Source organism: Prionailurus viverrinus, chromosome A3 (genome assembly GCF_022837055.1).
Source record: "Prionailurus viverrinus isolate Anna chromosome A3, UM_Priviv_1.0, whole genome shotgun sequence".
Classification (NCBI taxonomy): Eukaryota; Metazoa; Chordata; class Mammalia; order Carnivora; family Felidae; genus Prionailurus; species Prionailurus viverrinus.
The window spans coordinates 92345757-92360674 of NC_062563.1; positions in this window are offsets into that span (position 1 = coordinate 92345757).

The following is a 14918-nucleotide window of genomic DNA, read 5'->3' on the forward strand; positions in this document are numbered from 1 at the left end:
AATATCATAACAAAATTGAACTGGCAATCAAAAAGCTTCCAACAAACAAAAGTCTAGGACCAGTAGGCTTTATAGGTACATTTGACCAAATACTTAAAGAAGAGTTAATACCTATTCTTCTCAAATTATTCCAAAAAAAAAAAAAGAGGAAGGAAAACTTCCAAATAAAAAGGTAAAAAAGGGGAAAGTTCTTCCTCTAAGATCAAGAACAAAACAAAGATGTCCACTTTTACCACTTTTATTCAGCATAGTACTTGGAAGTCCTAGTTGCAGCAATCAGATAAGAAAAAGAAATAACATCCATCAAAATTGGTAAGGAAGAAGTAAAACTCTCACTATGTGCAGATGATATGATACCATGTATAGAAAACTCTAAAGGCTCCATCAAAGAACTGTTAGAACTGGTAAATGAATTCATTAAAGTTTCAGGGTACAAAATTAATATACAGAAATTTATGTTTCTATACAGTAATAATGAAGTAGCAGAAAGAGAAATTAAGAAAATCCCATTTACAAAAGCACCAAAAAGAATAAAATACCTAGGAATAAATTTAACCAAAGAGGTAAAAGATCTATACTCTGAAACCTGTAAGATATTTTTGTGTGTGTGTAACTTAACTTCTCCTGTAATTAATGATCCCAGAGATTTTTCAAATGATTTGTCTATCTTATACTCTTCATCTGCTTACTTAAAAGTTTTGTGAAGTTGGAAAAGTTTTGTGAAGAATTTCCTTTTTTTTCCTTATTATTAGTTTTTTAATATGAAATTTATTGTCAATTTGGTTTCCATGCAACACCGAGTGCTCATCCCAACAGGTGCCCTCCTCAATGCCCATCACTGACTTTCCCCTCCCTCCTACCCCCCCATCAACCCTCAGTTTATTCTCAGTTTTTAAGAGTCTCTTATGGTTTGGCTCCCTCCCTCTCTAACTTTTTTTTTTCCTTCCCCTCCCGCATGGTCTTCTGTTAAGTTTCTCAGGATCCACATAAGAGTGAAAACATATGGTATCTGTCTCTCTCTGTGTGACTTATTTCACTTAGCATAACACTCTCCAGTTCTATCCATGTTGCTACAAAAGGCCATATTTCATTCTTTCTCATTGCCAAGTTGAAACCTATAAGATATTGATGAAGAAATTGAAGAAGACACAAAAAATGGAAAGATATATTATATTCATGGATAGGAAGAATTGATATTGTTAAAAGGTTCATACTACTCAAAGCAATCTATAGATTTAATATAATCCCTATCAACACACCAACAGCATTTGTCATAGAAGTAGAGCAAATAATCTTAAAATTTGTGTGGAACCACAAAAGACCTTGAACCACCAAAGAAGTCTTCAGAAAGAAGAACAAAGTTGGAAATATCACAATCCTAGATTTAAGTATATACTACAAAGCAATAGTAATCAAAACAGTATAGCACTGGCACAAAAGGAGACACATAGATCAACGAAACAGGATAAAGAGCCCAGAATTAAACCCACATTTGTATGGTCAATTAATCTATGACAAAGGAGGCAAGAATATACAACGGGGAAAAGACAGTTTTTTTCAATAAATGGTATTGGGAAAACTGGACAGCTACATGCAAAAAAATGAAACTGGACAACTTTCTTTACCATACATAAAAATAAACTCAAAATGGATTAAAGACCTAAATGTGAGTCCTGAAACCATAAAACTCCTAAAAGAAAACACAGGCAGTAATCTCTTAGACATTGGCCTTAGCAACATATTTATGAATATGCCTCCTCAGATAAGGAAAAAAAAACCAAAAATAAACTATTAGGTCTATGCCAAAATAAAAAGCTTTTTGCACAGTAGAGGAAACCATCAACAAAACAATAATGCAACCTAGTGATGGGAGAAGATTTTTGCAAATGATATGTCCAATAAAAGGTTAATACTCAAAATATATAAAGCACTTATACAACTTTGGGACACCTAGGTGGCTCAGTCAGTTGAGCATCTGATTCTTGATTTGGACTCAGGTCATCATCCCACAGTCATGGGATTGAGCCTTGCATCAGGCTCTGTGCTGAGTATGGAGCCTGCTTAAGTTTCTTTGTCTCTTTTTTCCTCTGGCCCTCTCCCCTGCTTGCACACATGCTCTCTCTCTTAAATAATAATTAAAAAGAAATTCTACAACTCAACACCAAAAAAATCAAATAATCTGATTCAAAAAATGGGCAGATGACCTGAATAGACATTTTTCCAAAGAAGACATACACATGACCTACAGATACATGGAAAGATGTTCAGCATCACTAATCATCAGGGAAATTCAAATCAAAGCCACAATGAGACATTACCTAACAGTCAGAATGGCTAGAATCAAAAAACCAAAAAATAACAAGTGATGATGAAGATGTGGATAAAAGGGAACCCTCATACACTATTGGTGGGACTGAAAATTGGTGCAACCATGGAGAACAGTATGGAGATTCTTCACAAAATTAAAAGTAGAAATCCCATATGATCTAGTAATTCTACTACTAGATATTTATCCAAAGAAAATGAAAACACTAAGTTGAAAATATATATGCACCCCCATGTTCATTGTAGCATTATTTATAATAACCAAGATATGGAAGCAACCCAAGTATCCATTGACAGGTGAATGGATGAAGAAGATATGGTATGTATGTGTGAGATATATATATATATATATATATATATATTTATATATATATATATGAATATAATGGAATATATATATATAATGGAATTATATTATATAGAATTATATATAAATATATATATAAATAGATTATATAGAAATAAATATAGATTATATGGAATTATATATATGTATAAATGGAATTATACACATTATATAATTCCATTTATATGTATATATAATTCCATATAATATATATTTATTTCTATATAATCTATTTATATACTATATATAATTTATATATATAATATTTATATATAAAATTGAATGATACATAGCCATAGAAAGAATGAAATCTTGCCATTTGTGACAACATGGGTGGACCTAAGTGAAATAAGTCAGAGTAAGACAAATACCATATGACTTCACTTATATGTGGAATCTAAAGAACCAAACAAATAAAAAAACCCAGATTGTTTCTTATTTAATGTTTATTCATTTTTGAGAGAGAAAGAGAGAGAGACAGAATAGGAATGGGAGAGGGGAAGAGAGAGAGAGGGAGACACAGAATCTGAAACAGGCTCCAGTCTCTGAGCTGTCAGCACAGAGTCCGACACGGGGCTTAAACCCGCGAACCAGGAGATCATGACCTGAGCTGAAGTTGGAGGCTTAACTAAGCCACCCAGGTGCCCCCGCTCCCCAAAGCCCAGATTCTTAAATGAAGAGAACAAACTGGTGGTTGCCAGAAAGGAAGTGGGTGGGGGATGGGTGGAATAGATGAAGGGGATTAGGAGGTACAAACTTCCAGTAATAAAATAAATAAGTTATAGAGATGAAAAGTACAGCATCAGGAATATAGTCAATAATAATTAATAACATTATTTGGTGACAGGTGGTGACTACACTTGTGGTGAGCACTGATTAATGTATAGAATTGTCAAGTCAATATGTTGTACACCTGAAACTAATATAGCATTCTATGTCAATTATAATTCATTAACAAACAAACAAATAACCATACAAAGACAATAGCTATCACCCATCAGAGTCAAGAGTAGAAGCTTGAGTAGTTAGGTATAAGCTCTGGAGCTGAAAATGTCCTACTTCTTAGTTGGCATATGACTAAAAATTATGTTAACAGCCAGAATCACTAAATCTTGTATCAGTATCAGTTGTTGTACAGGATGTGGAAACAACTAACTAATCATGGTACTCTTTGCTTGCATAGTTTTGTTTTTTTTTTACTTTTTTAAAAAGAATTTATAAGAATGCTAGTCCCTTGTAAATGGACTGATAACGTACAGAAATGTTGAATCACTATGTTGTATACCTGATACTAATATAACATTGTATGTCAACTATACTTCAATAATAAATGAAAAAAAAAATAAATGTCACCGTCGTCAATAAAAATACTCTCATATTTTGAGGAGTGTCTCTCTTAGAATATATGAAAACAGATTTAATATATATATGGTAATCTCAGATGTTTCAGAAATATCACAGACTGGGTGGCTTAAAAACAGATATTTATTTTCTCAGAGTTCTGAAGGATGGAAATTCAAGATCAAGGTGTTGGTAGATTTGGTTTCTCCTGAGTCCTCTCTCTTTGGCTTGTAGTGGCTACCTTCTCACTGGGTCCTCACATAGCCTTTTGTCTGTGGGCATGCATCCCTGCCATCGTTTCCTCTTCTGATAAGGACACCAGTCATATTGAAGTAGGGCCCTACCTTTATGACTTTACTTAACCTTACTTACCTTTTCAAAGGCCCTTTCTACAAATGCAGTCACATTGGGGGTTAATATATGAATTTGGGGGGACATAATTCAGTGCATAACAGCAGAGAAACTCCACATGAGAAAAGTTAACCCCAAAGATTTTAGGTTAGAGCCATCTCCAGAGAATCCAGACTGGGATTTACCCTGAACTTTTGAGCCTTGTCTTTAAAAAAGAATGCTGATATATTTTGGTGAGGCCTCTCAATTTTTTATTAAGGCTGTAGATGCTGTATAAAAGTGCCTGTAGATCTGTGCAGTACCTGGAGATTTATCTAGGCTCCTCCTTCAACAACCCCCTGGGTACTTCCTTATTTTTGTTTGGTGTCCCTCTTGCCTTGTTGCTGGATTTTAGTTCTTTGCCCACTAATTTTTTTGCATCGATCTCTCAAAAAGACTCCCTGTTTGGCTTTTAAATTTGCCCTGAATATAGCCTTAAGTTTCTTGCCCTGAGACCTGAGGCCATTGAAGTACACTCTTAAAACACTCTTGAACACTCAGTTTAGTCTTAAACAACCTGGGCTCTAGCTTATCTGGGAAAGAGATCGGACCTTGCTTTGTTTGTCATGAAGAGTAAAATGCAGCTATTTTGTACTTTCTATAGGATAAACCCAATTTGAATTAGATTAGTGAAAGACTGTAATTATAGATAATTTATAGAAAACATCATCTTATTAATTTGAGGCTTGCATAATGAATGGCAAAATCAGTACACAGTCTGTGCCATTTTTAGGCAGAATGCTGTAAAGAACTCAAAATGTTGGGCTTTTACTGTTCAGGAACAGCATTGGAGAGCTGGTCATATCCAAAGGATAGTTACATCAATGTTTTCTGCTCCTTGAAAGTAAAATAGAGTGTTAGAAAATTATAAAATACAATGATAACCTTGAGGAAGTGAAGAAAAGAATTATAAATTTAATGCCATAAACAGTATAGTTTGTCAATTCCATGCCTGTATCACCTATCCATTAATTATATGTTGCTGAATAAATAGGAGCTTTACCTGTTTCTTATTGAAAGGACACATAGACATTGCTTCTAGCTACACGAGACAGAAAACTTGCTAATGTTTGAAATATCCATTGAAGTTTTCTAGAAGCAGATGGTTATAAATGTGCTATATTTGAACTTTAAAAGTGCTTTGAAGAAACACACTTGTCTCAAGTGTCTGAAGAACAGAGATTTGTCTTAAGAAAATTGGTAGAAATGCGACAATTTGATGTTCAAGAAGTTCTGGACAGATGAGGAATTAACCATAATCTAGTTGCTATTTAACATATAAGTTAAACCACTGTGGCCATATCTTTAGACAAGCTTCGTAAATTTCCAGAGATATTAAACTCTAAGATCCTAAATGCCCAAGGCAAAGAAAGTAAAATAACTAATACAGTTACAAGGTCTCATAGGAAGCTAAGTAGATTATTATCATTCATAAGAAAATTTCCAAATTAATGACCTAGAGAGAATAATATTTGGGTTTAATGATTCTCACAAAAGACATGTCTCTAATAATGAGTAAATAATGTCCATTTGATTTTTACCTTGTGGTGGGCTGGCCTATGGTGAAAAGTAAAGTAGTTAACACATTTTATAACCTTGGAAAAGCACTGTGGGAAGTAGCCTCATTATATCTGGCTTCAATTTCTTAAACTTCATGGAATCAAATTCTAAAAGGCAGCCATATTAGACTAAATGTATCCCTATGATCTATGAATTGTAAATCAGAATTTTTGAGAGAACGGAAAAGTCAAAAGTTCATTTAACATATTTTTTGAATACAAGATCATTTAACATATTTTTTGAATACCAACCAATACCAAATAATACAAGATCATTAATTTAATTTTGAATACAAGTTCATTTAACATATTTTTTGAATACCAACTAGCTTTATTCTCTTTCTACCCCACCAATTAAATAAATCAAATTCATTTATTATTATTTTTGAGTCATTGATAATACTGTTGGATTTGATTATTTCTGCTTCTTAGGCATTGCATGTGACAGGAGTGAGATAACATAAAACTACAAATTATATTTAGCTTAATTTGATGGAGTTTCCTTCTAAATGAAAGTTCATTTTCATCTCTTTCATATTTGATACCGGTGATTCCTTGTCTTTGAACTCAATTATCCTATAAAAGCTGAACTTCTATCAAATGAATCCACAGAGACCCAGAAATTTCAATTAATTCATCAGTCCAGATACTGTTGAATAACTGGCTATTGGATAATCTGAACTTGGTGACATACAAGCGTGAAAATATGTTTCTCCACTCATTACTTTTAATCATGCTCTGTTGCATTTCCCCTTTCTGCCTCTTAACTACCTCTCAGGTACTTGTAGATATTAAAACCCAAACCAGTCCAACTCTAATCTCATCTAATTCTCAGCGGATGCCTGATCTATGGCTGGCTGGATTTGTAGTGGGAAGGTGTGTGGCAGTTCCTGTACTTCTCCCAGCTTCTCTGGGTTGGGACAATGGGGAGGGAAGAGGGTAAAAGGCAGAGGCCCTTACACTTACTGGCTTGCAATTGTAATCCCTTCTTGCACACTGCAGCTTCTCCAGTAAACAATGATGGAGGGTGTAAGGCCTCTCTGTGTAAGGACGGAGGTGCTGTTCTCTCTTGGGACCTATATATAGGTTCTTCTGAGGCCCTGGGAGGAAGGCCTGCAAACCGCACAGCTGCCTCTGTAGGAGATGTGACTTTGGCTTCTGCTTTTCTATCCCACTTCTCTGTTCCTGCCTCCCAGTTGTCTCCCTTCCCACCCCTGGGTCTCTTGTTCCAGGATTCTACTTAAAGAATAAGGAAGTTCAGGTCAAGCCAACTTGCCTATGTGTCCACCTGACCCAGTGGAACTGACCTATCTTTGCCATGACAGAAGATGAGACTGATAGGTTTTCCTCCTATGGCCCCCACCTTGTCCTGCTACCTCCTCACTGATTCTCATTTCTAGCTGAAATTGGCACAGGGAGTGTATCAGCAAAAGTCTGTTTCAAAATCCAACTTCATGAAGGGGTGTGTCTCCCTTCCTGCAGGCTCCTGCATCTCAGTGAACGAGTCTCTGGTGCCTCCTTTGTTACCTTGGAACTGGGGAAATCTTCCTCTTCCATTCAATGGGACCAAGAGGAAAATATGAAGTTTCTGCTCCCAACTCTGATGATTTTTTTTTTGATCCTAGTCTAGTCATTTGCTAACAGACACAGGATCAGATTGGAAGATGATGCCAGATAAAGAAGGCTGAGTCCATGGTCTTGGAGACACCATTCCTCCAGCCATTCTTGGTTCACGGTCAGCAACGTATCTTCAATGAGGGTCTGGCAGCAACCACCAGAACCCACTGTAGTGATACCTCTGAATATTTGGTTCTAGTGACCTATTACTTATGATTTGGTAATTATAAATTGTTCTATTAGTTTGTGCCATATGAAATTGCCATCTCTTCCTAAATCAAATAGTCAAATATTGCCACTTTTATAATGTTAAGCCTAATTACAATGCAAATTTAGTCATTTTCAATCAGAATAATACATTTTATTATTTTGTTTGCATTCAGAATTGAAAACCCTCCCTGACAGTTTTGGAGAAGAGAGAAAATGGAAGTTTTCAGCCGAAGTCCTGACTACTGCCCTAATTTAATATTCAGCCAAAACTGATGAGCTTCCCCTGATTACTGAAGGAAACTTAAACAGGAATGAGAAGGCAAACTTGCAGTGATAGGTTTTGTTTTGGTTTGTTTCCTGCTTTTTAGAGAGTTTTTTTTTTAATTTGCAGTAGAATTTACCAACATGAATAATGGCTTTGGTACATATTTTAAAAATATTTCTAGGTTTTCTTCATGAAAAAGAATCAAGGAATGCCACCAGTTATCTAGAAAATAATAATGTATAAGAAGTCAGGGAAACCTGATCACAGTTTTTAGAATTTGTCAATTGTTAACTATTCTCTTTTTTGGTAAAACATTCTACTAAGTAAATTCAGATGGAATATTCCTGTCTGACATTGTCTGTTTCTGCCATTACTATTGTTACCAGGAAGCCACGTCCACAGAATCTCTGATTTGTGGGACATAGATCATCTCACAAGGTTGTTAGGAAAACAGAACAATCTCATGAACTAAAGACCCCTTTGTACCAATATGGACAAGACAGAGAGAGAGAGAACATAAGTTTAATACTTATCAGACTTACATGCATGTAAGGTAGCATTACATGAAGAGAAGTGACTACAAAGTCCGGACAGAATTTTACACAGATTTACGTAGATAAGTAGAAGACAGAACAACAAAAATTTCTCTTATTTCCTTGAGAGACCGGGGATGCACTTGTGATTATCTTACATATACTTTGTGAGAGACCTGAATTATGGAGGTGCTTACAGTTTCAAGATCAGAAGACCTGAAAACATACACCTTGATGTTAAAAGGTTGAAACTTTTCTTTTTTTTTTGAGAGAGTGTGAGCAGTGGAGGGGCAGAGACAGAGGGGGACAGAGGATCTCAAGCAAGCTCTGGGCTGACAGCTTCCACACTGACAGCAAGTAGCTCAATACTGGGCCCAAACGCATGAACCCTGAGATCGTGACTTGAGCCGAAGTCGGATTCTCAACCAATCGAGCCACCCAGGTGCCCCAAAAGGTTGAAATGTTTAATAGGCCTATTGTATGCTTAAGGAGATACCCTGATAAGGTAAGGGATTTCCTCCTCCAAGAAAATGTCATTGATGTACATTTACAAGGTCCTGGTTAGAGTATTAATTGATGGTGGCATTTGTAGAGAATAGTTGTTGTGTATCACAAGACTTAAACACATTCACATCCTTTGACCCAGTGATTCAAGCTCTAGAAGCTAATTTCTTTTTTAATTTTATTTTAATGTTTATTTATTTTTGAGAAAGAGAGACAGAGTGCAAGTGGGAGAGGGGCAGAGAGAGAGGGAGACACAGAATCTGAAGCAGGCTCCAGGCTCCGAGCTGTCAGCACAGAGCACCACATGGGGCTTGAACCCACAAACCATGAGATCATGACCTGAGCTGAACTCGGATGCTTATCCAACTGAGCCACCCAGATGCCCCTCTAGAAGTCAATTTGTAATAAATATTTCCAGTTGTCTTATTTGTATACAGGGTAGTTCATCTCAGAATTATTTAGCTATTCAAGCAAGAATTTAGAAACAATCTAATGTCTATCAATAAGTATTTGTTAAAGTAAATATCATGCATTCATAAAATATATATTTTGATGTTGTGAATATATTTAATGACATGGGAAGATGCTCATAATATATCATTAAATGAAAACAATCCACCTGACAAAACCTATATATATACACATATACATATATATATATATATATATAATCCTAATCCCTCTCTCTCTCTCTCTTTATATATATAAAGATTTACCAAAGAAAGAAATCAACCTCACCCCTCAGTTCAAGGGTGACCTCATAATGGAAAGAAAGAAAAGAAGTCAGTGGGGATTTTTTTCAGGCAGTGCGTAGAGCACCAGGGTGCTCCTCAAGCTTTAATGCATAGGTGAATCACCTAGAGATCTTGTTAAAAATGCTGTCTCTGATTCACCAGGTCTAGGGTGTGGCCTGAGAATCTGTATGTGTATATATATATATATATATATATATATATACACACACACACACACACACACACACACACACACACACACACACATTCCCAATCTCTATACCTAGACATCTACAGGAAAACAACACAAGGGAATTTAATGGGGCCACATCTACAGGATGTACGAAGGATAGCTTATATTTTACTTTATGCTTTGTATCTTCTATAGTTAACATTTTGATTCAGAAAAACAAATGTTATCAGAAACAAAGTGAAGTAAATTGTAGTGAGCTAGCATTTAATAGTAGTTGCTGTTCAAAGATATCTAATCATTTTTAATAAAAACTCCTTTTGAACTTTCCATTTGTGCTATTGGAGGGCCATCTGTTTTCATATCTCTCTGGCTGTATTTCATCTGTACATATTTACTCTGAGGACCTGGGGTTTACTCTTGTAAGTGCATGTCTGCCACAACTTCTTTTGATCTTGAAGAGGAAGCATTAGACCAGGAGCTGGAAATCTAAGTCATAACTTTAACCCTTTTATGATCTAGTGGTAAGCTGTAGACACATTCCTTAAAGTCTGATCCCCATGGGTTTGTCTGCTATTGTACAGAAAATGGACAAAGGAGCCAAAATCACATAGCACTAAGCCAGATTCACCTAAGTGCAGATGGTGGGTCAGCAGGCTCAAAAGCTAGGGAGGAGCAGATACTGAGGGCTCATGTGGGTGGATGAAGAGAAGGGACATTCGGTCTTTCCAGTTTCCCTCTTCTCCAAAGAAGAGGGACTAGAGACTTTTTTTTGTCTCTCTGTAGAATGAAATCCTGACTTGTGTTGCTCTTCTCTATGATGGAAAAAGTGGATAGAATTGTCAAAGCAAATAGAAAATACCAGTGAAAGGTACTCAGAAGGGCTAAGCTGCTATTTTTATTTTTTGGTTAAAAAAAACCCTGCCTTCCAAATTAAAAATGTATGCAGAATGCTCCAATTTGTGCCTAACACACTATAGAAAAACAAATTATAAGGATCTTTTGAAAGCTTTTTCACTGAGAAGTTAGAGTTCTTAAAAAGTGATGCTCAAACTGATATGCAGAATTATTTGAAAAAATATATACAAAATTGTTGAATATTGGTAATTCACATATGGCAGATCTTATGATTCTCAGGTAAAGAGATGATGCCACCATCATCTTGAGACCTGACTATGCTTGCCACATTACAGTTCATTGCATTATTTTTAACGTCTGAAGACTTACCACTAGATGGCACTTAAAATCCATGAGACTCAGAGTGATGCTTCCACTGGGTGGCAAGAAAAGACAGGACAGGAATACAACTTCGGTTTCTCAGGACAGCATTATCCACTTTTGCAGGAGAAGAAAAGCAGAGTCAAGATTATTTCGAGACAATTGGAGGGTAAGATTCTTAAAGCGAACATATAAATGATAGAATGTTTCTCTTTAAATATAATTTCCCCTCACCTAAATTGCTATTGATGAGTAGGTTTTTAGTATTAAGACAACAGGCTGTTGGACTAATGAGGGCTTGGTGTAAACAGTGAGCTCCGTGCTCCTCCTGAAGGAGGTGTGGAGAACGCACGGGGAATTGAAATGCGATTTTAGTCCCAGCTCAGTGCCTGCTCTGTTGTTTGGCACCAGGCTAACTGCTCTCTTTGCCTGTGGTTAATTTGGTTTGTGCTTCCCTCATACATCAGGGGAGGAGCACCCAGTATAAGGACATTGTGATGCACGAAAAGGAGCAGGGGAGTAGAACCATTGATTTTGGGGATGTGGAAACAGCCGGCCAATCTCACTGGTTGTGGCAATCGGATACAGAGGGAGTGGCAGGTGGACTTGGAGGAGTGGCCCTGGATTCATTTTCAGCCAAGGCGTTGTACAGCACCGTGAGGGGAAAAGCAGAGACAAGTAAACAACGGCCAGTGCTAGGCCCCAGGCAGTGTGTACAGCCCGGCTCACAGAGAGGGGAAAGATGGCTGCCTGGGTAGTTCCAGTGGGGGATTGGCTCAGACTTTGCAGCCAATCACCGCTGTGACCTTGCGCAAGTTAAGGTGAATTGGGGCCTCTGTTTCCTCACTGAAAAGTGGGAGAGTTTAGTTTCTGGAATTTCCGAAGAGCCTCTCAAGTTTCTAGATCATGTCAGGACAGATATATTCTTTTAACTTAGTCATCACAACAAGTGTTCCAAGTGGGCACTGCAGAGATTTTATTATCCTCAATGTTTTCTGCAACAGGACATGGGGCTGAGAAAGTCTACTCTTGTTGCTGGAAGTGTGACCTGAGGAGTACCAGCTCCACTTGGAATCCAGCAGACAATGCAGATTCTCAGGCTGCATCCTAGACCTGGTGAATCAGCGGCAGCATTTTTAACAAGATCTCCAGGTGATTCACCTACACATTAAAGCTTAAGGAGCACCCCAGTCCTCTATGCACTGCCTGAAAAAGTCCCCACTATGACTTCTTTTCTTCCTCTCCGTTATGAGGACACCCTTAAACTTAGGGGTGGGAGTGATTTCTTTCTTTGGCAAATCTTTATTTTAAGCACTTACCACGTGTCAGGCACTGTTCCCTTCTGGGGTAGCAGAGAGAGGAGCAGGGTGGGAAGGTCTCCATCCTTGTGGGGAAGGACAGGAATTCCTTATAGGAGTCCTTTCTCAACTTCTCCACTTCCTTAGGTGGTGAGATGAGGTCTGCGGTCTCCAGCAGACTTTACCTGGGAGTCTTTTGAGCTTCCAAATATCTAAGACAGGGTGTTTGAACAGCAGCAAATTGATATTTGGGGTTTCAATCCTTCTTTGTTGTGGGGGATTGTCCTGTGTATGTCACACATGTAGCAGTATCTGGGGCCTCTATCCACGAGCTTCCAGGAACAACCCTTAGTCATTACTGTGATAACCAATAATGTCTCCACACATTGCCAGATGTCCCTGAAGACTTTAATCCCTCTGCCTACAGTTTATTATTCCCTAATCTAAGAGGAACTAGGATACAGTCAAGGGGAGATGCAGCCATGAGCCAATGAGCCTGATTGGGTATAAGGTTTCCAGAAACAGGTAAACAGGACCTTGAGCTTGCTTTCACTGTCAACCCCCTTCTTCATAGTAAGGAAGCAAATATGGGTTATAGAGGCCATGATCTATTCAGAATTAAGTAGTGTTCATGTACTTGAAGTTTGTTTAGAATTGCCTCTTAGGGACATGAAGAAAAGTAGAAGAGAAGAACTCTCTCATACAGTTTCTACACTCAAAGCATGCTCTAAAATTAGAATTGTTTCCGTGAGCAGTCAACTCACCCCCCTTCCCCCCAGTTTTCCTAGGTGCCAAGTACAGTGGTTTTGCACATTAGACACTGAGAGAGAGTCTATAGGTAGGCTGGCACTTCACTGTAGGTTCCCAAACAGAGAGATGCCTTTTCCGCCTTTGGAGCCAGTAGGATTTAAATAATATGCCCAGAAGACTCTTTACCCGCTAGTATTGTCAGGTTCCTAGCTAAATTTACAGGTGAGAGTGTATATACTTCTGAAGTAATTTTAGTGCAAATAAATACCACCAAGATGAAATGAGAGCATTTCTCTTGGACAAAAGCCAAAGCAGAACAGAGTCGTACAAACGTCTGCGTACCTGTATCCTGAGTGGAGGGAGACGTAACCTTTCCACAGTTCTGTGTAAATTCCAGAAGGCCAGTCTGTCTTGACTCGATTGTAGCTTGACCTCTGTCCTGTAGGGACTAGAATTGACTTCTTGAAATCCCTTTTCAAACTAAAAATCTGCCCTCTTGCCTCATTTGTTTAACCCCTGTGATATAACATTAAAGCAGCAGACTTGCCAAAGGAGAGCTGAGGGTGGGCTCGGGCAGCGGGGGGAAATCTCCATCCCACACACAGCCTTTCTCCCTGCTGGCAATGTGAAGTGTATTATTGAAAAAGGCTGGCAGCTCAAGGCATTGTTTGGCTTTCTTCCTTGGCAACAGCAAGCAGCAAACTGTAGGGAAGTTTTCCCCTCATTTACTGGCACCTTCTACCCTGGTGAAATGCAATATGTAGTCTGCACACTGATCCTTAAGAAGTGAATAATTCACTTGGAGTAATTTCTCTGCTACCATGTTTTCCGGCATCTTTGCCTACTGTGGAGTGTACAGGTGCCTTGTTTACAATCAACCAGTTTTCTCTGGGAGCAGTTAGGATAAGGGCCCTGGGGTATTCAGGTGAAGGTGCTAAGTGTAAGTAGAGCCCTCAGGCAAGTCTACTTTCTGTTACGCAATGAATGGGTTGAGAGCCACATCTCAATCAAGTAGGAGCTTGTTAGATGCAGACTCCTGGACCCACCCTAGACCTACTGGATCAGGTTCTGCATTTTAACAAGATCCCCAGGTGATTCATATACATATTTAAGTGTGAAAAGCAGCACTATTCTAGATCAGTACTGCTCAACTTTGTGGGTTAGAATCATCTGTGGAATTTGGTGATGTCCTGATGCCCAGGCTGAACCCCATACTAGCGATTCTCAACCAGGGGTGACTCTGCCCCCCAGAAAACATTTAGCAACATTTGGAGATGTTTCTGGTCATCAGTACTGTAAGAATGCTCCTGATAGCCAATGGGTAGAGGCCAGGATACTGCTAAGCATCCTGCAATATGGTGACAGCCCCTCAAAACAAAGAATTATCTGGCCCCAAATGTCAAGAGTACCAGTGTAGAGAAGCCATGTGCTAGACCAACTAGATGAGGATCTCTGGGGGTGGGAGCCAGAAACCATGTATTTTTTAATACTTCCCAAAGGATCCCAATGTGCAGTCAGGGTTGAGAACCACTGGGAGAAGCTTTGTTGATAGAGAGCCAACAAGGCTAGGAGTTCAGATTTAAGAGGTCCAGAAAGATGATTTGGTTTCAGAACATACAGTAGGTTGAGCTATAGTGT